The following is a 27,606-nucleotide window of genomic DNA, read 5'->3' on the forward strand; positions in this document are numbered from 1 at the left end:
AAAATGCAGGTTCTATTTATAGAAATGTAACGTCAGCACAAAAACAGAAATATAGATCAATGGAATAGGATAAAAGTCCAGAAATAAACTCACACACCCATGGTCAACTAATCTACGACAAAGGAGGCAAGATATACAATGGAGAAAAGACAGTCTCTTCAATAAGTGGTACTGGGAAAACTGGACGGCTACACGTAAAAGAATGAAATTAGAACACTCCCTAACACCATACACAGAAAGAAACTCAAAATGGATGAAAGACTAAATGTAAGGCCAGACACCATAAAACTTAGAGGAAAACATAGGCAGAACACTCCTTGACATAAATCACAGCAATATCTTTTTTGATACACCTCCTAGAGTAACGAAAATCAAAACAAAAACAAATGGGACCTAATTAAACTTAAAAGCTTCTGCACAGCAAAGAAAACCATAAACAAAATGAAAAGAAAACCCATAGAATGAGTTGAAATGGAGAAAATATTAGCAAACGAAGCGACTGACAAGGGATTAGTCTCCAAAATATATAAACAGCTCATGCAGCTCTATGTCAAAAAAACCCAAACAGCCCAATCAAATAATGGGCAGAAGATCTAAATAGACATTTCTCCAAAAAAGACATACAGATGGCCAAAAAGTACATGAAAAGATGCTCAACATCACTAATTATCAGAGAAATGCAAATCAAAACCACAATGAGGTAACACCTCAAACCGGTCAGAATGGCCATCATCAAAAAATCTACAAACAATACATACTGGAGAGGGTGTGGAGAAAAGGGAACCATCCTACTCTGTTGGTGGAAATGTAAACAGGTACAACCACTATGGAGAACAGTATGGAGGTTCCTTAAAAAACTAAAAATAGAGCTACTGTATGATCCAGCAATCCCACTCCTGGGCATATATCCAGAGAAAAACATAATTTGAAAAGATACATGCACCCCAATGTTCACTGCAGCACTGTTTACAATAGCCAGGATATGGGAGCAACCTAAATGTCCATCGACAGATGAATGGATAAAGAAGATGTGGTACATATATACAATGGAATATTACTCAGCCATAAATAAGAACGAAATAATGCCATTTGCAGCAACATGGATGGACCTAGAGATTGTTATACTGAGTTAAGTAAGTCAGAGAAAGGCAAATTTCATATGATATCCCTTGCACATGGAATCTTTAAAAAAAAAGGGTGCAAGTGAACTTATTTACAAAACAGAAGTAGAGTCACAGATGTAGAAAACAAACTTATGGTTACCAGGGGTAAAGGGGGGAGGGAAAATTTGGGAGATTGGGACTGACATATACACACTACTATATATAAAAAAGATAACTCATAAGAACCTACTGTATAGCACAGGGAACTCTACTCAATACTCTGTAATGGCCTATATGGGAAAAGAATCTAAAAAAAGATGGATATACGTATATGTATAACTGATTCACTTTGCTGTACACATGAAACTAACACAACATTGTAAGTCAACTATACTCCAATAAAAATTTTTTTAAAAAATAGAAATGCAATGTCCTCAGGAGAGAAATGTTACTCCTTCCTTTGTATGAGGCAGACCATATCTGCAGATATCACTTTTGAGTATCATACTTCGCAAGGGTTATCGATTGTCATAACCAGAGAAATCTCACAAGTATATTAAAGTATCTAAAAATCATGTCAGAAAAAATTCATAAACTAGAAGGTAAATCTGAGAAAAATAAATCCAAGTCTGCCTCCTGGGAAACCCAACCCGTGACACCCTTTTCCTCATTCTCTCCTATGCAGTAGAGAAAATAGCCCTTCTCCTAAGGTTAATTTCTCTAGGAATTTTACCATCATCTCATCTCGGGATCCATACTGTAGTAGTATCTCCCCAGCCCTCCCTGTCCTACCTTGTTTGCAACCTTTCCCTTGGATTCATCCAATAAGCACTGAAATGTGTATAAATCTCCAGCTATTATTCTAGACTACCCTCCCCACAGCTAAGCTTCTCAAAAGATTTGTCTATACCCCACTCTCGGTTCCTAACTCCAGCTCACTCCTCAACGTACTCACTATCACTTCCCCATTGCTACAGCCCATAGGTCTCACTTTTCATCTTACTTGAAATTTTACTTACTCCTACTTGAAATTTTTTCCATTTTCAGCAACACTACACATTCTTGGTTTTCTTCCTTCTCAGTAGTTACTACTGGTTCATTCTTCTTACTAGACTTTTGAAATGTTTAAGTTTTATCAGTGGCATGCTGATAATCAGCTGGGAGGCAGGGAGAGACCTAAAACTTGAAGTTTTTGCCAATTTCTGTGGTGTACATACTTCCACCATTGCCCATTTCAAGTTACCAACATGACATCATGCAGAGCAAATTGGCTCATGGAGCAGTACAGACCAGCTCCAGCCCACCACTAACACTGTACCTACCACCCATGGGTAATCTCAACCTTGTCCACAGTGTCAGTGACCCATACCTAATCCAGATCAATATGTTTCACAGGCACATCAAACTTCTAGCTGGTCTGAACTAATGACCTTCCCCCCAAATCTTGGTCTCCTCCAATATGCACCAACTTAGCAAATGTGCCATAATCCATCCAGTGATATAAACCAGCATTTTAGGGGTCATCCTTGACATCTCATTCCTTCTCCCTGTTCAATCCATCATAAGGTCCAGTCAATTTTACCTCCTAAATTTTGCTCAGATCTTCACAGCCATCATCTTAGTCCAAGATACCATAAATTCTTTTTTTTAATTGGAAAAAAAAGATGGTAAAAGTCACAAGAGTAAAGTAAATGGGAAAAAAAGACTAAAAAAATTACAGTGAATTTAATGGTCTTTCCCTAGTTGGATGTATTTCCATTGAAAACATACAGATAGTTTGGAATCTTAATCTGTAAATGATCCCTTTCAGTTGCCCTCTTAGAAAAAGCACACCTAAGTTTTAAGAGGTCTTGATCTGCTAATATCAAGAAATGAACAGCTTATGGGTCATCTGCAACCGGACAAGTGAAACCTGGGACACAGAAGATGAGAGAAAACGGATAAAGATTTCCAAAGGAGGAGATAATGAAAGGTCTGGGATTTGAAATCCTATGGCCCAAGTCTATGTATGAGACTAGGACAGGAACCCACCACTCTGAGATGTCTTCAGCTAAGCGTGTGAGCACCTTCCTTTAAGCAAGCTCTTATTAGAAAACTGTAGAGATTCTGCTGTGATATCCTCCTGCCCATCCTCCTCGACCTAGTGAACTTCTGCCCTTATTCCAGAGCTCAGTTCAAACATTACTTCCTTTCTTGACTTTTCAGACCATATCCCAACCCCCAATTATTTGATGTCATAGAACCCTCTTCTTCTCCTGCTTAGGATTTATCATAATTCATCCCAACCCAAATGAACTGGTAAACTATATGAGACTCAGCTACAGGAGATCTTGGACAAGTCATTTAACTTCTCTTGTCCAGGAGATCTTCGCCTCATTTTTCCCAGCTATAAAACTGATAGTTTGAATTAAAGCCCTACCTTTTCTACATAGCTCTGATTTCTGTGATTCCAAGTAAAGGTTATTCCATGAGGTACTATAATGTAGATATTAAGAAAGTGGGCTGTGGAGTCACACTTGGTTCCAATACCCCCCTTCTACTTACTAGCTGTGATACCTTGAGCAATTATTTAATCTCTCAATTCCAGGTGAAAACATGAGTGATCATGGAACTTTACTTGAAAGTTTCTTATCAGCACGTAGTACAGGGCCAGGCACATGGTATGTGCTCAGTAAATCTATCATTGTTATGAGTGCTACTGCCACTATAATATGTAGGCTCTAGAGAAGTGCTACCCCCAAAAAATGTAACACAAGCCACCTATATAATTTTAAACTTTCTAGTATTCTCATTAAGAAAAGTAAAAATAAATAGGTGAAATCAATTTAAATAATTTATTTTATTTACCTAATATAAAGAAAACATAAATTCTACATGTAATCCATATAAAAATATTAATAAAATATTGTAAGATTTTTTTTGGTATTAATCCTTCAAAATCCTGTGCGTATTCTACTCTTGTAGCACAGCTCAATTCATACTATCTGCATTTCAAGTGCTCAGTAACCATATGTGGCCAGTGGCTATCATATTGCACAATGCAGCCTTGGAGAGGTCTTGCAGCTCTTCCCCTTTTCCCCCAGGTTGTTTATTATTATTATTTTTTTTTTTTTTGCGGTATGTGGGCCTCTCACTGTTGTGGCCTCTCCCGTTGCGGGGCACAGGTTCCGGACGCGCAGGCTCAACGGCCATGGCTCACGGGCCCAGCTGCTCCGCGGCATGTGGGATCTTCCCAGACCAGTGCAGGAACCCATGTCCCCTGCATCGGCAGGCGGACTCTCAACCACTGCGCCACCAGGGAAGCCCCCCCAGGTTGTTTAATGTGAACTATTCCAGCTTCCTCAACCAATTATTCCTCCATTGGGTACTATTTTAAATACTAAAGGTAATAGCTTAATTTCATGTTTCATTCAATATAATGGAAAATTCCCTTATGAGACTGATTAAAGGAACAAACTATCAAGGGAGACTGTTAAGTCTCCTGTATATAACATTAAAATTCATACTTTATATATTATGATGTAAGTATGATGTCCTGAAAGAAAATAAATTAGAAACCATATGCATTCCCTTTCTAATCAATTTTTTAATGCCCCACATCAAAATTTTAAAACTTACAGATTGATCTTCTGCATTGAACACAGCCAGGCAGAAAAAATCAGAGTAAACATTCTCATGATAATCAATTAAACTAAAACAAACTTTGTCTTTATTATGCCTAATCTTCAGGTTTTTGACGTAGCTCAATCCAATAAGGATGTATTTGCACTAAATTAAAACGAAACTTGTCTTTCCTGAAGGTTGCGCTGTGAACAAGAAAAAGTCATTAATTCACTAAATTCTTCAGGAAATACAGGACTATCTTATTAGGTTAAAAAAAAAAAGGCAACGTAATATGCATCCTCGTGCCTTTGATTTCTTTTTTTTTTTTTTTGTATGTAGGTATTTATTTTTGGCTGTGTTAGGTCTTAGTTACTGTGCGCGGGCTTTCTCTAGTTGCGGCGAGGGGGGCTACTCTTCGTTGTGCTGCGTGGGCTTCATTTTGTTGCAGAGCACGGGTTCTAGGCACGTGAGCTTAAGTAGTTGTGGCGCGCAGACTCTACAGCACAAGCTCAGTAGTTGTGATGCACGGGCTTAGTTGCTCCACAGAATGTGGGATCTTCCCAGACCGGGGCTCGAACCCGTGTCCCCTGAATTGGCAGGCGGATTCTCAACCACTGCGCCCCCAGGGAAGTCTCTACCTTGCATTTCTTAATTGCCATTTTCCTTTCACTTTGATTCCTCAAATTTATTGTCTATTGTAGTGCACCCATTAACTTTTTGAGTAAGTTTTTAGATTAAGACATTGTTTTCTTGAAAAAAACGAATAGCTAGAATTTATTGAATGCTATGTTCAGCCACTGTGCTACAAACTTCAGCAGTGGACTAAAGAAAGGAGCTATTTTAAAAGAATATTTAACTCCCACAACTCCAAATTACTTGGTTTTGCTAGTGAATCAAAGCGTTTATAAACTTGTTTCTCTGGGGTTTTTTTGTTTTTGTTTTTTCTCTGGGACAACATGTAAGGAGTCAAGGTGTGATGTTTGCCTTTATTAACTGTAGACTTGACTAAATACGAGCCTTTATTTTGTTACCTGCTACCAAACAAAAACAAAGATCTCATCAAGGATGTTTTCTATTTCCTGTTAATAAACACCAACGAACTCACACCAGAATCAGACCTACTTTAGCAAGCTTCAAGCCATCTAAATTATTTTGTCATCAAATGTAGGAAGTTGTGATTCAAACAACCTAAACGTTTACAGTTACCTTACTGCTCAAGAAGCTGGTAAAATTTACAACCACCCTCAAAGTTGGAGAGCATAATTTGACGACATGAATTGGCTGTGTGCCATTCTTAATTTTTCTTCAGATTTCACAGCTTTATCTCCTAGGTATTTTGTTTTTAAAATACCCAGAAAACTTGAATTGTATCACTATGATGGAAAACTTGCCCCTCAGCTGCAGCACAAGAGGGTCAGATCATCACACTTAAATGAAACACTTCCAACTATGCTTATCCAATAAGTAAATATACCTGTGTAAATACAGAAGCATTTAGTTAACATTTCGTACAGTTCAAATTAGCAAGTGGGTCATAATTTCAACACAATTGTGTTTACATTTCAGTAATATTATACACAAGGACCTGATTTACTAGAGTAAGGCAGCAAGGAAAAGCTTAAATTATTCTTCATGGGAATAAGAAACACACAGTAGCATACTAGCAATATTTACAGTCACAAGGCTGGCAATTCCTTCAGAAGCTTATGAAGATTAACATAGTGACTGTAAGCAGGACTAGTGCTTACTAATGAGATGTCATCATTATGTTCAAATCATGTTCAATAGACAGCACACACTACAGGTTAAACAGAGAAATGAGATCATTTCTGCCCTCTGAAAGCTCTCAGACTAAAAGTAAAGAGGAGACATGGACAATAATAATTCTAATATTGACAGACTGTGAGAGTGACATAGGAAAGTACAAGGTGTTGTGGGATATTTTTTTATATAAATAAATATATAGTCATCTGTAAGTTTCCTCTTCTTAAGGTTAAATAATTTCAATTCCTATTTCTCAATGCTTTGTTTACTGACTTCTTCTGAATCCTCAGGTTTCAATATTTACCTTATAGAACTCAAAACTGTACCACCATTATAAAGGCCTGAAAGGCTGAATTTTGGAAGAAATGCCTTACTTTCCTTACTTTCCTAGCATTTTGTTCACTTTTGAGATAATTGTAGAAATGTGCATGATCCCATGCAGATTTGTTAAATATCCAGCCACAGGGTGTTGGTTAAATAAATTACTCCACATCTATATAATGAAGTGAAGTCATTAAAATATTTCAGATATAAAAATCATAAAAGAATCATCACTACAACCACAATGTTCATTGCAGCTCTATTTACAATAGCCAGGACATGGAAGCAACCTAAGTGTCCATCGACAGATGAATGGATAAAGAAGATGTGGCACATATATACAATGGAATGTTACTTAGCCATAAAAAGAAACGAAATTGAGTTACTTGTAGTGAGGTGGATGGACCTAGAGACTGTCATACAGAGTGAAATAAGTCAGAAAGAGAAAAACACATACCATATGCTAACACACATATATGGAATCTTAAAAAAAAAAAAAAAGTTTCTGAAGAACTTAGGGGCAGGACAGGAATAAAGATGCAGACATAGAGAATGGACTTGAAGACACGGGGAGGGGGAAGGGTAAGCTGGGACGAAGTGAGAGAGTGGCATGGACATATATACACTACCAAATGTAAAATAGATAGCTAGTGGGAAGCAGCTGCATAGCACAGGGAGATCAGCTCGGTGCTTTGTGACCACCTAGAGGGGTGGGATAGGGAGGGTGGGATAGAGAGGGTGGGAGGGAGATGCAAGAAGGAGGAGATATGGGGATATATGTACATGTATGGCTGATTCACTTTGTTATAAAGCAGAAACTAACACACCATTGTAGAGCAATTATACTCCAATAAAGATGTTTAAAAAATTAAAAAATAAAATTAAAAACAAAAAAGAATCATCACTACTGTTAGGTAGGAGAAAAAACAGGTGTACAATGGGATGGTTCCTGTTCTTTTATGTATATATTTGTATGTATATATGTAACAAAAATGTCTGAAGTCTCCATCAAAGTGGAGAAATATGAGTGCTTTACGTTACTCTTTTCGCTTGCAGTCATTGATTTTGTAACAAGAAAAATAATAAAATACTTCAATTTGTAATAAAATTCTCAGAATTAAAACAGATTTTAAATCTTGGTTTATTAGCATGAGGCCTAACAAATCTAAAGAAAAGAAGTGTAAATTGCTTTTTATGAGAAAATTCTTAGTTTTTTAGGACTTTTAAGCTACCTTTAGAATAGGCACAATATACATGCTAAATCATAATAAAAATCAGAACCCTACTGAGGAGTGGGCAGATCAGGCTGCCTCAGTAATGCTGTGAAATGGCAAAAGAAAAAGATACTATTGTAGAGTTGCCTTTCCTTTGGATTCCACAAGCTTTCTTTGGTTTTTAAGATTTCTCTTTTAACATGGAAATTTTCTTGGCTGGGTCACATTATTCAGTGTTATTTATTGACATCTTAGCAGAAATTAGGTAAAAGTAAGAATCAAATAGGGTTAAACAGGGATGAGACAGAGTGACAGACACCAGGAGAGTTTCGAGTGCCAAAAACAAGCTGCTCAAAATTTTACTGAGGCAGAAAGAATGTAAATGTCCCGAGTACTTGTGTTATCAAGTGAGAAAATGTACGTCGGGTTCTTTTAAAATGTTAGAGCTCTACCAATAATAGCTAACATTTACTGAGCTTTGACATAAGCTCTGTAACTTGTTCCGGTTGTACCATTCGGTTTCGCATAAAACCTGTGTACTCCGCCGGTGAGTGAAGCAGCCCTGCCAGTATCTCCATTTTCCAGCTAGGAAGCTGAGGCATGGAGAGGTTAAATAACATGCTAGATTCCACAGCTAGAAATGGTCAAGCCAGGATTAAAACCCAAGGGCTCTGTATGACAGACTCAAACAACCTAAATGTTTACAGTTACCTTACTGCTCAAGAAGCTGGTAAACTTTACAGCCACCCTCAAAGTTGGAGAGCATAATTTGACGACATGTAAGATTTCTGTGTGGACACGTTTTCATTTCTCTTAGGTAGATACCGAAGAGTGAATTTCTTGGGTTATATGGTTACTCTATGTTTAACTTTTAATGAATTGCCAAACTGTTTTCCAAAGTGGCTGCACCATTTTACATTCCCACCAGTAATACATGAGGACTCCAGTTTCTCCATAGCCTCACCAACACTTTTTATCTGTCTTTTTTTTTTTTTTTTTAAATCATAGCCTTCCAGTGAGTATAACGTGGTATCTCATTGTGGTTTTGATATGTATTTCCCTGATGGCCATGTTTGGATTATTTCTAAAACTTAAAAAATCAAGCCTTCAACCAATAGTAACATGGGAAACATGTAACAAGGAAAGGTCACACTTAGACAATAGGATCCTGGTCTCATTCATCTTGGAGACTTTCTCAGCACAAAGCACCATTCTTTACACAGCAGAGGTGTTCCATGACTGTTTGCTGAGTTGCACGCCCCATGTTCTTTTGTAAGTCAATTGAACTTTCCTACAGAATTAATTTTAAATGGTATTTAACTTCCAAAATTAATCCACAAAACCTTTTAAACCTATAATGTAGCAGAACCACTGTATTAATAATACAAGTCTGACTCCTGGGTCCTGACAGAGCGACGTAGTACAGCAGAGAGTGAGACTTTCTTAAACCTCTCCTCCTGTGGTCAGAGGGCCAGACCTACAGGGAAAAGCTTTTACTTTTTTACTGATACACACATAAAGGGCACTAATCATAAGTGTATAGTTTGATGATTTATTTCTCACGAATACAGCTGTGTAACCATCACTCAGATAAAGACATAATATTTCCACCCCACCAGGAGTTTTCCTCATTCTCTTTCGCCAGTCAATACCCCTCACCAGAGGGAACCACTACTCTGACTTCAAAACCTGCAATCAGTTTTATCTAGAAAAACTTTTTATTTTGAATTTATCTTTGCCACCCTCCCACCTCCATTTCTGGACCACTTTCTCTGGTACTTTGTGGGAGAGAATGGTCATGCTTTTCACATCTCTGTCCTGACCTGTCCTGGGTCCAAAGTACTCCTGGATCCAAGTAACCTGTCTCCCTCCTCTTCAGTCAAACTGCTCATTCTTTCGTTGATACAGCTTTTCCCCAGTAGACTGTGAGCTCCTCAGGGAGAGGGGCTCTACCTTCCTAGCCTTTCAGCACATAGGAGATGTTCAATGTACCAGCCAAATAAATAAATGCATATGAGCTTGGTAGGAAGGAGGGGGAAAACAACCCAGCACAACAAAATTGCACTAACTCATGAATGCCAAACAGCCCCATATTCCTCCCAGAGAAAGTTAAAGAAGCTGTTTACTCATGATGGGGGGTGAAACTAGAGATAATTTCTCATTACTTTCTCTATTTTCTCATTACTTTCTCTATTTCCTACAACTTCATTAATGAACACATACTACTGTGATAATGAAAAAAATCATATTTTTAAGTGAGACTATTTATTAACCCCAATTAATCTTTAATCAGAGGAAAGTTGGACCACGTATCTAAGTGAAATGAGAAGATTCAGAGGAGGGAGATGTACTGGGGAGAGCCGGAGGCCTTCCTTGGCTTGGCGTCAGCTCTCCTGAATGAACCCTACTTCTTGTAGTTCTTTCCCCAACTCTATTTCTGAATCTGAAAATATTTCCTAAAATGCCCACCTGTTTCTACACATAAAAGCATTTTACTAGCAGAAGATTCCCTGGTTTATAATAATAACATGGAGATTTCCTATATTTTTATTTAAAAGCTAAAATTAGAATAAATAAATTAAAATCCATTACAAAATACCTTAGGTGTTTTCTTTGTATAGAGAGTAAGATGGATCAGTGAAGCAATTTTCAAAGTTTTGCAAGTCAAAAATTGCTTTTTCTGAAAACATCCGGAAAACCAGTTGCCTCAATTCTCAATTTCACTTTGGATATACAGGAGTAACTTTAGTCTCTTCCACTTTATGTTTAAATTCTTCTGTATTGATAAATAAAAGTGGATTTTCAAGAACCAGGCATCTGCAGTTTCTTCATTTGTTGACCATATAAACTTCATTCTGCACAATGTACTTGTCTTGACACAAAAGTAGCTTTAAATCCAAAATACAACTCAACTTCTCAGTTTTTTCCTTTGTCTTAAATCTTCATTTGTTTCTGTCAGTAGTTCTAGCACATAAAAATAAAATGTTCAACATTTACATTGGCAATAGTAAACACTCTTAAGATAAAACCAAGATAAACAAGTGTTTTCAAATGTCTTTCTATTTACTTAGTAATCAATAGTTTGATTCAAAGGAAAAAGGAAATGTTTTCTGCTCCCTAACAACCATAGAAGTTTTAAGTCTATCAGGCAGGCACCAGGCTCTTTTTATCTTTTCAGATGAGGAAACAAACCCAAATGAGTTTACCCAAGTACATGATCTCCTAAATAATAAAAAAGAATAGTTTGAGCCTATGTTTGAGGTAATGTTTGAGTCTGGAAGATTTTTTTATTTCTCTGTTAAAGCCAGGGCTATTTATAAAACCTCTTCTCATGCAGCAAGTGATAATATACTAGGAATCATTTCATAGACAGTATGCACAAGTATTAATAAGCCTTTCCAGGTAGAATATATTTAAGTTAAAGGCATCACCCTACTTAAATTAAAGATTTCCTACGTCACATCAGTTTGCCTAATAAGAAATGAGAACATTTATGGGACTTCCCTGGTGGTGCAGTGTTTAAGAATCCACCTGCCAACGCAGGGAACACGGGTTCCAGCCCTGGTCCGGAAAGATCCCACATGCCGCAGAGCAACTAAGCCCGTGCACCACAACTACTGAGCCTGTGCTCTAGAGCCCGCGAGCCACAACTACTGAGCCTCCATGCCACAACTACTGAAGTCTGTGTGCCTGGAGCTTGTGCTCCGCAACAAGAGAAGCCACCGCAATGAGAAGCCCGTGCACCACAACGAAGAGCAGCCCCCGCTTGACGCAACTAGAGAAAGCCCGCGCACAGCAACGAAGACCCACCGCAGTCAAAAATAAATAAATAACTTAATTAATTTTTTTAAAAAACCTTCAAAAAAAAGAAATGAGAACATTTAAGGTCCATCTGGACTCCTTGGGAGCCAGGACAATGGAGCCTTTGGCCAACTTTCACAGAAACCATTTTAAATACAGCTTATACAGTTGACCCTTGAACAACATGGGTTTGAACTGCACAGGTCTACTTATATGTGGATTTTTTTCAATCGTAAATACTACAGCATTAAAAGATCCACGATTGGTTGAATAAGATGCAGAACCACACATACAGAAGAACCACTGATAGGGAGGGCCTACAATAAGTTATAGGTGGATTTTCCACTTTGCAGAGGATTGGCACCCCTCACCCCTATTTTGTTCAAGATCACCATATAGAGGAGATAAACGTTTCCTCCTACATCACAAATGCAACCACAACTTGGTACTTCCCATGGGAAGCAGCCCTTTATCTCCTCCTTGTATGCTCTGCCCATAAGCACTGAGAGATGAACATATTTCTAGACACCTTGTAACTGGGATTCCCTCCACTGTGTTGAGCATTGATCAATCAGAAAGATAAATATTCAGTATTACATGGACCAGATTCTGTTGCCACCGAATGGCCATCCCACCCTCCACCTTCCTTGCTAACATACCTGATTTTATTCACCTCCTTCAGAGCAGCTTCATCCTTCAGGAGAAACCAAAGTTATCCCGAGTATGACTCTTTTTCAGTCAAAGGCAATCCTGGTATCTCCATTGCCATTACCAATAAATGGTTTAGAAATGGATATGAGATGCAATGCCAGCCAGGGGGACGTGAAGGGGCATGTGGAAAATATGTCTTTGCTCATGAAAAGAGACATGTGTAGTGGATGCTGGGTGCACCACCCAGACCCCCCTTCAGGACAGAAGCTCTCACTCCTGCAACTTCCAAGAGGTCTATGGTCAAGGTTAAGCCCACATCCAGTGACTGGTCCACGTAGAGGCACATAGGTCCGGCCTCTTGTCTCAACTTGGGAAACTCAGGATTCAAGCAGCTCTAATGTGCCCTGTGGAGTCAGCTGAGGTCTCTGCTGCAGCTGCATCTTGGCTCAATTTTCTCTTGCTGGCCAGTCCTGTCTGTCATCCCTATCAGGTCCTGTTCCTGACAGCAATCACCCATAACCTCCCTGAATGCAAATTTCCATCTCAGGAACTGCTCTAGGTCAACGTGGGAGAAGAAAGTTCCCTTTTCACTAGAAGATGTTGCTTTCTGCACATGGAACTACAGAGCTCCGAGGGGACCATGAACGGAACCATCTTAAGAAGACAAGTCAACAACCTGAGGATGATGAAGCAAAAAGGTGGACGAACGAGAAGGCAGCTGTCTATAAGCCAGGAAGTGGGGCCTTACTAGACATCAGATCTGCTAGCGTCTTAATCCTGGATTTCCCAGCCTCCAAAACTGTGAGAAATAAATATTTATTATTTTAAAAAAAAAGAAAGAAATGAGAACAGAAACAGCCAGCACGACAGAGTTTAATTAATGGAGTCTCTCTAGTTGAGGTAGAAAGTTCATATTTGAAAGATTGAACTTTAGGTCACTGTGAATAGATTGCAAATTCTGCAGTTAGCATATCACTTCAGATACAAAGAACTAATCAATTTCACATGGACTGGTGTAGACAGGGAATATAGAAATGGGCCAAGGAATGATACAAAAGAGGGAGATTTTAAAAAGAAGAGTCTGGGTCAAGGACAAGTTACATGAAGCAGTCTGGCCCAGGGCTTTGTCATCACCCTGCTGAGAAATGACTAATTCTTTTTCAACCTTTAAAATTTTAATATGTCTGTGTTTTAACTTTTTGTTTGACATCATTTCAAACTTACATAAAATTTACAGGAATAATAAGAACTCTTGGGCTTCCCTGGTGGTGCAGTGGTTGAGAGTCCGCCTGCCGATGCAGGGGACACGGGTTCGTGCCCCGGTCCGGGAGGATCCCACATGCCGCGGAGCAGCTGAGCCCATGAGCCATGGCCGCTGGGCCTGTGCGTCCGGAGCCTGTGCTCCGCAACGGGAGAGGCCACAGCAGTGAGAGGCCCACGTACCAAAAAAAAAAAAGAATAATAAGAACTCTTATTTAACTTTTATCCTAATTCACCAAATTTAACATTTTGCCTTATTTTCTTTATCATTCTGGATAGATACATAGATGATACATAGATAGATAGATAGATAATAGATAAGTGTATAAATATAGATATGTGTATAGTTTACTTTTCTAAACCATTTGAAAGTGGTGCATACCTCATGTCCCTTTTCACCCTTCATATTTAAACATGTATTTCTTAAAAACAAAGAAATTAACCTACATAATCAGGGTATGGTTATCAAATTCAGGAAATTTAACATTGATACAATATTTTTATCTAATATGCACCCCTTACTTCACTTTTATCCATTGACCCAATAATGTAATTTATAGTACGTTTTTCCTCCAGTACAGGATCTGGCCCAGGATCACATATCGAATCAGTTGTCATGAATCTTTAGTTTCGAGAAATGAGTAATTCTTTTTTTTTAATATTTATGTAATTTATTTATTTTCTTTAGTTTTTTGGCTGTGTCGGACCTTAGTGGCAGCATGCGAGATCTTTCATTGCGGCGCGGGCTCTTCATTGTGGTGCGCAGGCTTCTCTCCAGTTGTGGTGTGCAGATTTTCTTTTTCTAGTTGTGGCACTCAGGCTCCAGGACACATGGGCTCTGTAGTTGTGTTGCATGTAGTTGTGGTGTCCAGGCTTAATTGCCCTGCAGCATGTGGGATCTTAGTTCCCCGACCAGGAATCGAACACCTGTCCCCTGTATTCGAAGGCGGATTCTTTACCACTGGACCACCAGGGAAGTCCGGAGTAATTCTTAACTGAAAACACACTCTGCGGCTGTAGGCCCTTCATCATCTGATAGCTGTGCATATACTTGTTTGCAAATGATATCTGATTCATTTCATAGACTGTGGAGTCTCTTCAATCGGTCTTCTTTATAACTTCTCAAGGTAAAACAATCTCTTCAGGTATTTTTAAGGAGAAGCACTCTGAATGAGTAGAGCCAACAAATATTCATAGATACCATCCTGGGCAAGATCTTATGTTCAATCAAAATCTCCTCACTGTAACTGTGCCCCCCAAAATTTATTAACTAAAAACAAGCCTAAGCTAAGAGACAGTAAGACCTTTTAATAAGCCACTATTTACCTGATTAACTGAAAAATCTCCTGTCAATATTACATACTGTATTAGAGTCCATAAGCTGGTCTGATAAAAATGTGTTACCAATAAATATAATACATTTCATAGAATAAGGACACATTCCATTACATTTTGACATTCTTAGTTTTTGTTTTTGTTTTTGTTTTTTTGTTTTTTTGTTTTTTTTGCGGTACACGGGCCTCTCACTGTTGTGGCCCCTCCCATTGCGGAGCACAGGCTCCGGACGCGCAGGCTCAGCGTCCATGGCTCACGGGCCCAGCCGCTCCACGGCATGTGGGATCTTCCCGGACCAAGGCACGAACCCACGTCCCCTGCATCAGGCAGGCGGACTCTCAACCACTGCGCCACCAGGGAAGCCCGACATTCTTAGTTTTAATTTGTCATTCTGAATTGATCTAGTAATTCCATTTAATTGATAGGTTTCCAATCTAGGTATAAAAATTCTCCCTCCTGTATAAATCTATTAAACATTTTTGTGCCACCATGTAGCTAGCTTTAGGGTGCTTTAAGTACTTAGTGCAGAAGATAAAAATAACTTCTTGAGTAAATCATTTTCTACACTAAACCCAGATACAAATGCCATTCTCCTGTTATAGGTGTGGTTTTAGATGCTCGAATTTCTTTATGTTACAACTATACAAAGTTTTTTTCTATAATATAACTGTTTTCGTTATTCATTTAACAACTTTGAATTCATTTAAAAATTTCCGTAAAAGTAAGTTTAACACATAACTCCATTTCCTCAACCTCGTTCTTCATGCCAAGCTCCCCCTCCGCCACTCATCCTCTTCTCTCCATTCCCTCCGAGTAGCAGAGTTCTCCATTCCTGGTATACACGCATCATGGTTGAGCCACTCACTGTGGAGTGTTTACTTTTAAGAATAAGTATCGCCAAAACTTTCTAAATTTAAATGCAAACATGTCTTGCTTTCAATACAGAAACAAGAGAAACTAAAGGTAACGTTTCTCTAAGTAGTAACACCTGTAAGTTCTTTATTTGTTGCTGGATTTGCAGTTTACATTTTGTTTGTGCAAAACTGGTTCATCTTGCTTTCAAAGTGATATTCTGATTTTTCTTTCTAGTTTTTGCTAAGTGGTGGTTTCCAAAGCATTGCAGAAAAATCTAGCTTTAATTTCTTCCCTCCAGACAGAAGTGTGTTTAAAGTTCACTATTCCAAGAAGGGGAAAGTTAAACTAGAGGACCAAAAGCAAGAAACAAATGAAAAAGATTCTTTTTCTTAAGAGCCTTAAAATTTACACAGAGATAAACCTAACAAGGCCCAGTGATGTGAGGGCAAAGCTAGGATTCAACTGTAGAGGCAGCTCATTCATTGGTTTGCTCTGAGAACTTAGTAATGGCATTTAACTATTTTGTTCCTTCATCTCTAAAATAAAGTTAATAGTGGCAGCATGTAGACTAAATCATTGCAAAAATAAATATAAAAAGTTATAGAGAATCTTATTGTCAAGTTTTAGGTAAAAGCCAAATGTTAGTCAAAATGAAAGCAAATATAATGAACATTATTCCACTCAGATAAAGAAAAGACCTGTCAATTTAGCTTTAGAAATAATACTGACTCTTTTAAAGCAAGATAATTTTTATTAATTTTGTTTGTTTAACTTGAAAAGGAAAGAGCTGATAGATGATTGAATGGGTAAATAGGTAGATAGATGATATATAGATAGATAGCATTGATATAAATGATATTGAGGAAAAGAGACAAATTTCTCATGCAGAAAAACTCCAAATAATTTAAGTAGATATTCCACCCCAAAGGAAGGGAAGCATAACTCGCAATTTCTTAAGCACGGGATACACACAGTGGCTTTCATAGTGAGAAGAAGAAAGAGTGATTTTATAGTGGAGAAACCTAACAAACACTCCATCAGCCAGGTGATAAAGTGAACATCAATAGTCATAGATCATATTGATAGAATGTACCCTTGATATGATAGGATGAAAATGGCACTTTGTATTATCTTCCTCCAAAAAACACAACCCTCCCCCCGCCCATCACGAGAAAAACATTAGATAAATTCCAGTAGTAGAGGGGCATGCTAAAGAATACCTGATCAGTACTCCTCAAAACTGCCCAGGATATCAAAAGCAAGAAAAAGTGTTAGAAACTATCACAGCCAAGATAACATGGTAATTACCACAACAACATCAGCACCTTAATTGACATTTAAAGAAGACTACACCCAATAAATTCAGAATACACATTCTTTTTAATGCGTATGGTACATTCACCAATTTAAACCATAAGCCAGGCCATTAAACAAATATCAGTGGATTTCAAAAGATCAAAATCTTACAAAGTGTGTTCTCTAACCAAAGCAGAATATTGACATCATCACAACTAGATAAAGTAGAATCTTTGAAGGTGATGCCCACATATTTGGTACTTTTTTCAACCACCCCAGGTGATTCTAATGAGAGGCAGTGTTGAAAACCAGCGATTTAGATATGGCAGCACCTAGCGCGGGAAACAGCCAAACGAGATAAAAATGGCTGTATCTGGTGAGTAGGGTGGGAATGGGAAGGTGAGAAGAGACAGATCATCATTTTTCATATAAGTTCTTCTCTATTATTTAATTTTTTTAATCATGTGTATGTTTGGCTTTGATAAAATTTCAAATTTAATACTTATAATTTCTTCCTCAGAGATACATTCCCTGAGCTCCCTCATGTAAGTGGATTCTCTGTTATTATTCTCTGTCTCTGGACTCTCTCTTCAAGGTACCTATTCCAATTTTAAATTACTTTTTTTGTGTGTTTACTGTTTATTGAATATCTCATTCTCTAGCTTCTGAGCTCCACAGGGAGGAGATCCACACCTGTTTTATTCATCAATATATACCCAATTACTTAGCACACAGTAGGTATTCAGCATATATTAGTTAAATTAATGAATTATTAAATGGCTGGATTTTTCTTTTTTACAATAGACATGTATTATTGTCATAAGAAGAAAACTAATGCATTTTTAATATAAATAGTTATATAAATCAGAATGAATGTGGTAAGCACATTCATACTTAAATTCCTTTCCTAGTTTAGTCAGTTAAAGATGAAAAGAGATTCTCACAAAAAAAAAGATAAATTTATGAAGTGTTAGATGTGTTAATTAGCTCAGTGGGGAAGAATCCGAACACAATGTGTAGCCACGTATATCAAATCACCACAACGTGCACTTTAAATGTCTTACAACTTTGTCAATTATACCTCAATAAAGCAAAAAAAAGAAAAATTTTTTTAATGAAAGAAGAAATACAATGCATTTGCAAGGCTCATTTTACGTTTTCTAAGGTCCTTATGCTTTTATTTTATGATCTCTTACTCAAACATTTTTATAAAATCTAAAGATTTGCGGGGAAGATGGAGACACTTAGATTAAATGTTCATGTTTAGAAGTAATTCTATATATGTGTTCCTTTTGAATAGTAGATAGTTTGCTATTTTTCTACTTTTAGGGAAAGATTAATTTATGGTTTGTCCAAAAAAAAAACACATTTCTCTCACTCATTTCTCTTTTATGCTCTATGTACCTAATCTCTAGGGACACTAAACTGACCTAGGTTCATGGGAAGGATGACAGCTGTTTCAACCTAGTGACCTTTGGAAGACATTTCTCTCCCTCCTACCCATTCCTCCTGCAAATGTAGTAAATGGTGAAAGCCAGTCAACAGTAAATTTTTTAGATTATTATGTTTCTTCAAATATTATTAATATTCACAAGAAGAGGATGCCTTAATTTTGGTCACAGCTTTGTAAATGTCCTTTTATTGTGAGTAGGAGGCATCAAAGTACAAGATGGATTGGTTTTGGGGTTTTTTTTAAATTTTTTTATCTATTATTTTATTTTATTATTATTTTTTAAATTTTTGGCTGTGTTGGGTGTTCGTTGCTGCGCGTGGGCTTTTCTCTGGTTGCGGCGAGTGGGGTCTACTCTTCGTTGTGGTGCACAGGCTTCTCATTGCGGTGGCTTCTCTTGTTGTGGAGCACGGGCTCTAGGCGTGCGGGCTTCAGTAGTTGTGGCTCACAGGCTGTAGAGCGCAGGCTCAGTAGTTGTGGTGCACGGGCTTAGTTGCTCCACAGCATGTAGGATCTTCCTGGACCAGGGCTCGAACCCATGTCCCCTGCATTGGCAGGCGGATTCTTAATCACTGATGGGTTGGTTTTTGTTTTGCACCAAGTATGCAAGTCCCCTCCAGTGGGATGATGAGCAAGCATGTTTACCATCCACACTGTGTCTCAAACCAAATGCAAATGCATATTCGTCTGTCAACAAAAGCCACATTTTGTATTTTAAAAGTTGAGCAATATATTATACCCTTTGGAATTAATTGAAATCTAAGATTTACAATAGGCTGAGAAGATTCAATTGCATAAAGATAATATTTCACAAAGATCAGTAACAATTAAAGCTGTGGTCGTTTTAAAAGTTTATCATTTTCTTAAAAAACAGACTCTAAGAAAAGCAAAAAATATTTTAAGTTATAGAAACAATATAGTTAATAATATCATAAGGTTTCTGACTATTGTAATTTTTTTAAAAGGACTTTATACTGCAAGTGTTCCTGACTTCAGTGTAAGTAGGAATATCAGTTGGTTTCCCCCCAGAGCCTTGAGATCACCAAGGAAGAATTGTTTTATCCAGGTATCAACAATTCCTTGACACTCAGCCCTAATCCAAAGGTCTCCCTCTTCTTTGTACTCAGAAGAAGGAGGGGGGTTGTCCGCTCCTTAGCTGTCAGTGTCTTTCTGCCCTATACCCTTCCCCACCCCCCGAAGTGGCCGCTTTTTTACATGAAGAGTTTAGCCAGCTTCTCTTAGACAGGGCATCTCCTCCAAGAATCAGAACTCACTTCACTGATGGTCACCACCTGGAATGCTCCACTATGGACCTCTTCCCTGAATGGTGCCTACCCCCAAAGTTTTGATGTTACCAAGTTTTGGATCTCCTCCCCAGCATTTTGCCATTAAAATGACTACTAGTCTCTAAAGCTAAGTTCCAAGGTTGAGTTTTCCCAGGAAAGGGAATTCTGATTGGCTTATTGTACATCAAGAATCTCTTGGGTCCAAATATCAAGGTAATAAAACATTTTAATAGCATAAAGGGCAAAATCCACATAAATTATATTTCAATAAATACCCCAGAAAAGCATTTGACAAAATCCAATACCCGTTTATTAAAAATGTTTAGGGAGCTTCCCTGGCGATGCAGTGGTTAAGAATCTGCCTGCCAATGCAGGGGACACGGGTTCGAGCCCCGGTCTGGGAAGATCCCACATGCTGCGGAGTAACTAGGCCCGTGAGCCACAACTATTGAGCCTGCGCGTCTGGAGCCTGTGCTCTGAAATGGGAGAGGCCGCAACAGTGAGAGGCCCGTGCACCATGATAAAGAGTGGCCCCCGCTTGCCACAGCTGGAGAAAGCCCTCGCACAGAAACGAAGACCCAACACAGCCAAAAATAAATAACTAAATAAATAAATTTATTTTAAAAAAATGTTCAGTAAAGTAAGAATAAAGGGAACCTCCTTAACCTGATAAAGGGCATCTATGAAAAATCCAGATTAAACATCATACTTAATGGGGAAAGACTAAATATTTCCCTCTAAAATCAGGAAAAGCAAAAAGATGTCTGCTTACCCCACGTCTATTCAACTTTGTACTAGAGGTACTAGTGAGGGCAATCAGGCAAGAAAAAGAAATAAAAGATATTCAGATTGGAAAGGAAGAAGTAAAACTATCCTTATTTGCAGGTGACATGACATGATCTTGTATACAGAAAATCCTAAGGAATCTATTTTTTAAAAAACTATTAGAATTAATAAACTAATTTAACAATGTTATAGGATACAAGATCAATACACAAAAATTAGTTATATTTCTATACATTGGCAATGAAACTATTTGAAAATGAAACTAAGAAACCAATTCCACTTACAATAGCAATATGCTGTTACAAAAATAAAATGCTTAGATAAAAATTTTGCAAACGATGTATAAGACGTACACTGAGAACTACAAAACATTTTTTTTTTTTTTTTTTTTTTTTTTGCGGTACGTGGGCCTCTCACTGTTGTGGCCTCTCCCGTTGTGGAGCACAGGCTCCAGACGCGCAGGCTCAGCGGCCATGGCTCACGGGCCCAGCCGCTCCGCGGCATGTGGGATCTTCCCGGACCGGGGCACGAACCCGTGTCCCCTGCATCGGCAGGTGGACTCTCAACCACTGCGCCACCAGGGAAGCCCGACAAAACATTATTGAAAGAAGTTAGCAAAGATCTAAACAAAGGGGAAATATCCATGTATCAGAAAATTTAATATTGTTAAGATGGCAATATTCTCAAATGGATCTATAAGTTCAACACAATCCCATCAAAACCACAGCTAGCTGGGGTTTTTGCAGAAAATAACAAGGTAGTGCTAAAATTCATTTGGAAATGCAAGAGATCCAGAACTGACAGATCCATCTTGAAAAAGAACAAAGTTGGAAGACCTCACACTTCCTGATTTCAAATTTATGTCCAACTGATTTTAAACACCCTGATTTTACTACCCTAACTATGCTGATTTCCTTACATTTAATGGTACTCAACTTTAGCAGCCCTCTTTCATGTAAGTTTTCATTACAAACGGTCTCAGATCAATTTTGGATGTAAGTGGCAATAAAATATAAATAACTAGATGAAAATAATATATAGAACCTCAATAAATTAGTGAATTAAACTTCACTCCAGACAGAGAGAGGTACTGGATGAAGATGGCATTCTTTAATATGAAAATGGAATTTCTCAGAAAAAGATCTGTTAGGTACTTGGGATGGCAAGAAAGATTCTGTTAACCCAACGAATTAGAAAAAAATGTAGAACTTTTAAATAGCATTTTTAACAGGATAGTGGTCACATTATAAGGATGCATTTTTAGGCTTGGGCAGAGTTGCAGGACATTGAGATGTGCATGAAATGCTCTCTTCTCAAATCAGTGCATCTTTTCCCAACGGGAAATTTTTGCACAGCATCAGGACAAAGATGCCTCCAGGACCCTGGCAACTTTCCTTCTATAACTCAGTCTGAGGTACCTTGAGGCAGGGAATTCCACTGGGGAGCAAGAACCGGATTTATTTCCGTTTCTTGATTTCCTCCCCACGATTGCCTAGAAGGGTTAAGCAACTGTTGTGAATGTCTTCAGCACTCATTAATAAAGCTGCTCTCTAGCTTCCTCCATTTGACAAATAGGCTCCAGAATTCAGCCATGGGCAAGGGCACCCATGCCCACACTTTTGACATCTAACATGCCTGTATTTTTACTTCTTGGGCAATTTTCTCCAGTTGGAAGCAAGAGAGAGATACAGCAGAAGGGAAAGTCAGAGAGCTTCCAGTGAGAAGGACTTGACACAGGTTGCTGGCTTTGATACATAGGGGTCCAAATGCAAGGACCAGAGTGACATCTCTAGGAGCAAAGACAAGCCCCTGGCTTGCAGCAAGCCAGGAAATGGGAAGTTCCTTCCTGCAATCATAAGGAACTGGATTCTTCCAACAATCAGACTGAGTTTGGAAATGGAGTCCTCCCAGAGCCTCTAAATAAGAACCCGGCCAACACCTTGATTTCCTAGAAATCCAGAGCAGAGAACCCAGCTTAACCATCTCTGACCTACAGAATTGTGATAATAAATTTGTGTTGTTTTAAGCACTAAGTTTATGGTAATTTGTTATAGCTGCGATAGAAAACTAATACAAACGGATAACTATAGTGTTCATCATGTAACAGGTACTGTGTCAAGCATTTGAGATGCATCACCTCAATCAATCGCACAACTTCTATTGTCCCAGTTTCAAAACTGAGGAATGCAGCCTGCTCGCAGACTCAAGTCACCCAGCTGGCCCATCCCAGCAGGGCCAGGATAGCAACTATCCATCTGTACGTGACTCCAGAACCCTTGACCATTTCTATACAATGGTCAATTGTTGCTATTCAATAATGATATGTAGGGACTTCCCTGGTGATGCAGTGGTTAAGAATCCACCCGCCGGACTCCCCTGGTGGCGCAGTGGTTAAGAATCTACCTGCCAATGCAGGGGACAAGGGTTCGAGCCCTGGTCCGGGAAGATCCCACATGCTGCGGAGCAACTAAGCCCATGCACCACAATTACTGAGCCTGCGCTCTAGAGCCCACAAGCCACAACTACTGAAGCCTGCGCGCCTAGAGCCTGTGCTCCACAACAAAGAGAAGCCACCACAATGAGAAACCTGTGCACTGCAATGAAAAGTAGCCCCGCTCGCTACAACTAGAGAAAGCCCAAGCACAGCAACAAAGACCCAATGCAGCCAAAAATAAATAATAAACAAATAAATAAATTTATTTTAAAAATAATATGTCTAGAGGATCCAAGTTTTAAATACACACAAACATACTTATGCACTCACCTATGTATATACATTAAAAATTTCTGAAAGGAAATACACCAAAATATTCAGAATAGTATCTTTAGTTGTTAGGATTACCACTTGTTACTTCACTGTACTTTCATGACCACTTGTTACTTCATTGTATTTACAATGAGTATATTTTCCTTGCATAAAATTTTTATTTCCATTTTTTTAGTTAAAAGGTGAAATTTATTAAGGAGAATCCAACCAGAGCACCAATCACTTCCTTCGTCTTATTCCCAGAGGCTCGCACACTCAAAGACTCTCATCACATACCCAGGCCTCAGGCTCCAGCTGCAGCACCAGTCTGAGTGCTTCCTTCCCTTTCAGGCTCCCAGGTCCCCAAGGGAGGCCAAGAACTATCCTGGGCCCTCTCTCAGGATGGAAGCCCACCTCACTCCCTGCTGGGGAGGCCAAGCTCTGGTGTCAGAGTCCGAGGGACACATTCCTCCTGTATTTTCTCTTTAGGCTTCCCTATATCACCGAGACCATTAAACCTCTGTGGCAGATACTGTTAGTTAGATAGGGTAAGAGCTTTTCCCAACTCCCTTCTCTCTTGCCTACCTCTCACTATAGTGGCTAGAAGAGTGAGAAACTAGATTCCCAGCCTCCCTTGCAAGTAGGGGTAACTGTGTGGCTCAGGTCTGATTATGAGACTTGAGTGAAAGTCCACTGGGGTTTTCTGGCAGAGTTTTTGTATTTCCTTTCAATCTGTGAAACCTTGTACTCTTTATTTTTATCTTGAATGCAGACATGATGTCTGGAGCTACAGCAGTAACCTTATGGTCATGAAACATTGAGCATGAGGACAAACTGCTAACAAGTTAGGGGGGCATAAAGCAGAAAGATAAAGTCTGGTTCATTGATAGCATCATTGGCAGCTGAAACAAATGTTAGCAACTCCTGTCTCAACTTATTATGTGTTAAAAATAAACCCTTATCTTAAAAATCGAGTAAACTCCATTCCTATCTCAACTGCCTGGCACAGACTTTATAGTACTGGTGCTCTTTTCTGTGAGACGCAAAGATCAGAGAGAGAGAACAAGGGAGAGGGGAGAAGGAAGAACGAATTTGGGGAAATCTGTTTGTGAGTGTTTTCAACATGTAGGTGGCTTCAAGTCCCTAATTTTGTCATGTCCCATAAATCCCTATGCTGAAACCAAGACATCATGCTTATCGCTTATGACACAGATTTCAGCCCACAGCGTCTACTTCAAGGAAGACACAGTAAGATTAACAGATTAGATTCAGTCATGTGACCTACAGGATCACACAGCCGATGATTCTTGCTCCAAATAATTTTTTTCATGAATAACTAATAAAATGGAATGCCACAACTTATCCCTGTGGCATACTAAGGGCCACCTGGAGCAGTCTGTCTACTCCAAGTGCCAGCACTAAGAGGATACATTGTCTGGAGACTTTAACAAAACAGTAAAAAAAAAAACCAGCTACATGTCTTTTATGTAGGATGGGCAACTCTAAATATCTGGAATAAAATGTTCCTATCTGAAGAAATCTTTTGTTGGCTGGTCTAAGTTCTAAATACTGTGGTCCTTGTTGAATTTTAATACTATAGGTGGAAGCTTCAAATTAACACACTTTCATTTCCTGTCCTCTTATAAACATTGACAGTTAATCGGGAAAATCCCCATCATACAGTCATTGCTCAAAAAACAGGGACTCAATTACATGTCTTCAAGAGAGAGAGTTCCTAATGTTTTGAGCTCTGTGAGCTTGCTGTAGTCAAAGCTCATGTCATTCATCCCTGTGGTATTGCATTTTCTTGCATTTAAACAGGAGATTAAAATTGAACATTGCTGGCACAGTGAGTGACTAAGCAAAGAAACATAACTTGAGTTATTTCAATTCTCTCATTTTAAGTGAACGGTTGGAATTTTCACATGTATGTAAATTTTTAAATAGTGACAACCAGTGTAGAGGGGGCGGAGTCAAGATGGCGGTGTGGGACGACAACGAGTTAGCATCTCCCCACAACTAGGGTGCCTGCTGGCCACTGGTAGGGGACCCTGATGCCCAAGGAGATGGGAGAAACCCCCAAATGAACGGATAGGATGTGTGGGGACAGAGAGGGGAGGAGAAGTGGAGGCCAGACAGGATCGGTGCCCCTGAGGCTGGGGAGATCAGGAGACGTAGGCAGGAGGGGCCCTCCAGGAGGAGCAGGAGAGGAGCAGAGGGCGATCGCCTGGGCCACTTGGCCTGCAGAGCGTGCTGAGCTCCCAGGCCAGTACCCCCACTCCAAAGCCCCCTCCAGGCCATGTGGGTCCTGGGGACATAGGAGGAAGGTGGGGGAGATCAGGAGAGGCAGGTGGGATGGGCCCTCCAGGAGAAGCAGGAGAGGAGCAGAGGGCGTTTACCGTGCTCACTTGAACCCATGAAGCCTGCTGGGCTCCCAGGCGAGGTCCCCTGCCCTCTGAGACCAGAGATGGGGGGCATGTCTGGGCCCCTTCTGTTCCTTGAGCCTAAGCCCCACCACCACAGCCCCCAGGGTCTTTTCCAGCCCTGTGGGTCCTAACCATAGGCCCCGCCCACTGCCCAAACCTTGCTCTTGCTTAGGCCCCACCCTCCACAGCCAAAGCATTTTGCCCCCACTTTTTTTTTTTCTCTTTTCCCTCCTCCTCTTTTTTACTATTATGGTACTGTTGTACCTTCTGGTTGTTGATTCGTCTATATTCTTATTTTTATATTCTTATCTAGCATATCTGTTAGTTTCCTAGTCTAATTTTATTTTTTACTTTGTTATTTTCTCTCTCTCTCTCTCTCTTTTTTTTTTTACCACCCCATGCTGTTTGCGGGATCTTGGTTCATGGGCCAGGGGTCGGGCTGAAGCTCCTGTAGTGGGAGCTCCATGTCAGAACCACTGGGCTAACAGAGAACCTCAGATCCCAGGGAATATTCATCAGAATGAGGTCTCACAGAGGTCTTCATCTCAGCATCAAGACCCAGCTCTACCCAACAGCCTACAAACTCCAGTGTTGGAAGCCTCAGGCCAAACAACCAGTAAGACAGGAACACAATCCCACTCATAAAAAAAAAAAAAAAAAAAAAAATGAGATGGCAAAAAAATATGTCACAGATGAAGGAACAAGGTAAAAACCTACAAGACCAAATAAAAGAAGAGGAAATAGGCAATCTACCTGAAAAAGAATTCAGAGTAATGATAGTAAAGATGATCCAGAATCTCAGAAATAGAATGGAGGCAAGGATTGAGAAAATACAAGAAATGTTTAACAAAGGTCTAAAAGAACTAAATAACAAACAAACAGAGATGAACAACACAATAACTGAAATGAAAAATACACTAGAAGGAATCAATAACAGAATAACTGAGGCAGAAGAACGAATAAGTGAGCTGGAAGACAAAATGGTGGAAATAACTGCCGAGGAGCAGAATAAAGAAAAAGAATGAAAAGAATTGAAGACAATCTCAGAGACCTCTGGGACAACAATAAATGCACCAACATTCAAATTATAGGGGTCCCAGAAGATGAAGAGAAAAAGAAAAGGTCTGAGAAAATATTTGAAGAGATTATGGTCAAAAACTTCCCTAACATGGGAAAGGAAATAGTCAATCAAGTCCAGAAAGCAAAGAGAGTCCCATACAGGATAAACCCTAGGAAAAACACACCAAGACACATATTAATCAAACTAACAAAAATTAAATTCAAAGAAAAAATATTAAAATCAGCAAGGGAAAAACAAAAAAATAACATACAAAGTAATCCCCATAAGGTTATCAGCTGATTTTTCAGCAGAAACTCTGCAGGCCAGAAGGGAGTAGCAGGATATACTTAAAGTGATAAAAGAGAAAAACCTACAACCAAGATTACTCTATCCAGCAAGGATCTCATTCAGATTTGATGGATTTCAGATTTCAGCCAAGCAAAAGCTAAGAGAATTCAACACCACCGAACCAGCTTTACAACAAATGCTAAAAAAACTTCTGTAGGTGGGAAAAACAAGAGAAGAAAAAGACACACAAAAACAAACCCAAAACAATTAAGAAAATGGTAATAGGAACATACATATCTATAATAACCTTGAAGGTAAATGGATTAAATGCCCCAACCAAAAGACACAGACTGGCTGAATG

This window comes from Globicephala melas, chromosome 3, assembly GCF_963455315.2.
Source record: "Globicephala melas chromosome 3, mGloMel1.2, whole genome shotgun sequence".
In the NCBI taxonomy this organism is placed as follows: Eukaryota; Metazoa; Chordata; class Mammalia; order Artiodactyla; family Delphinidae; genus Globicephala; species Globicephala melas.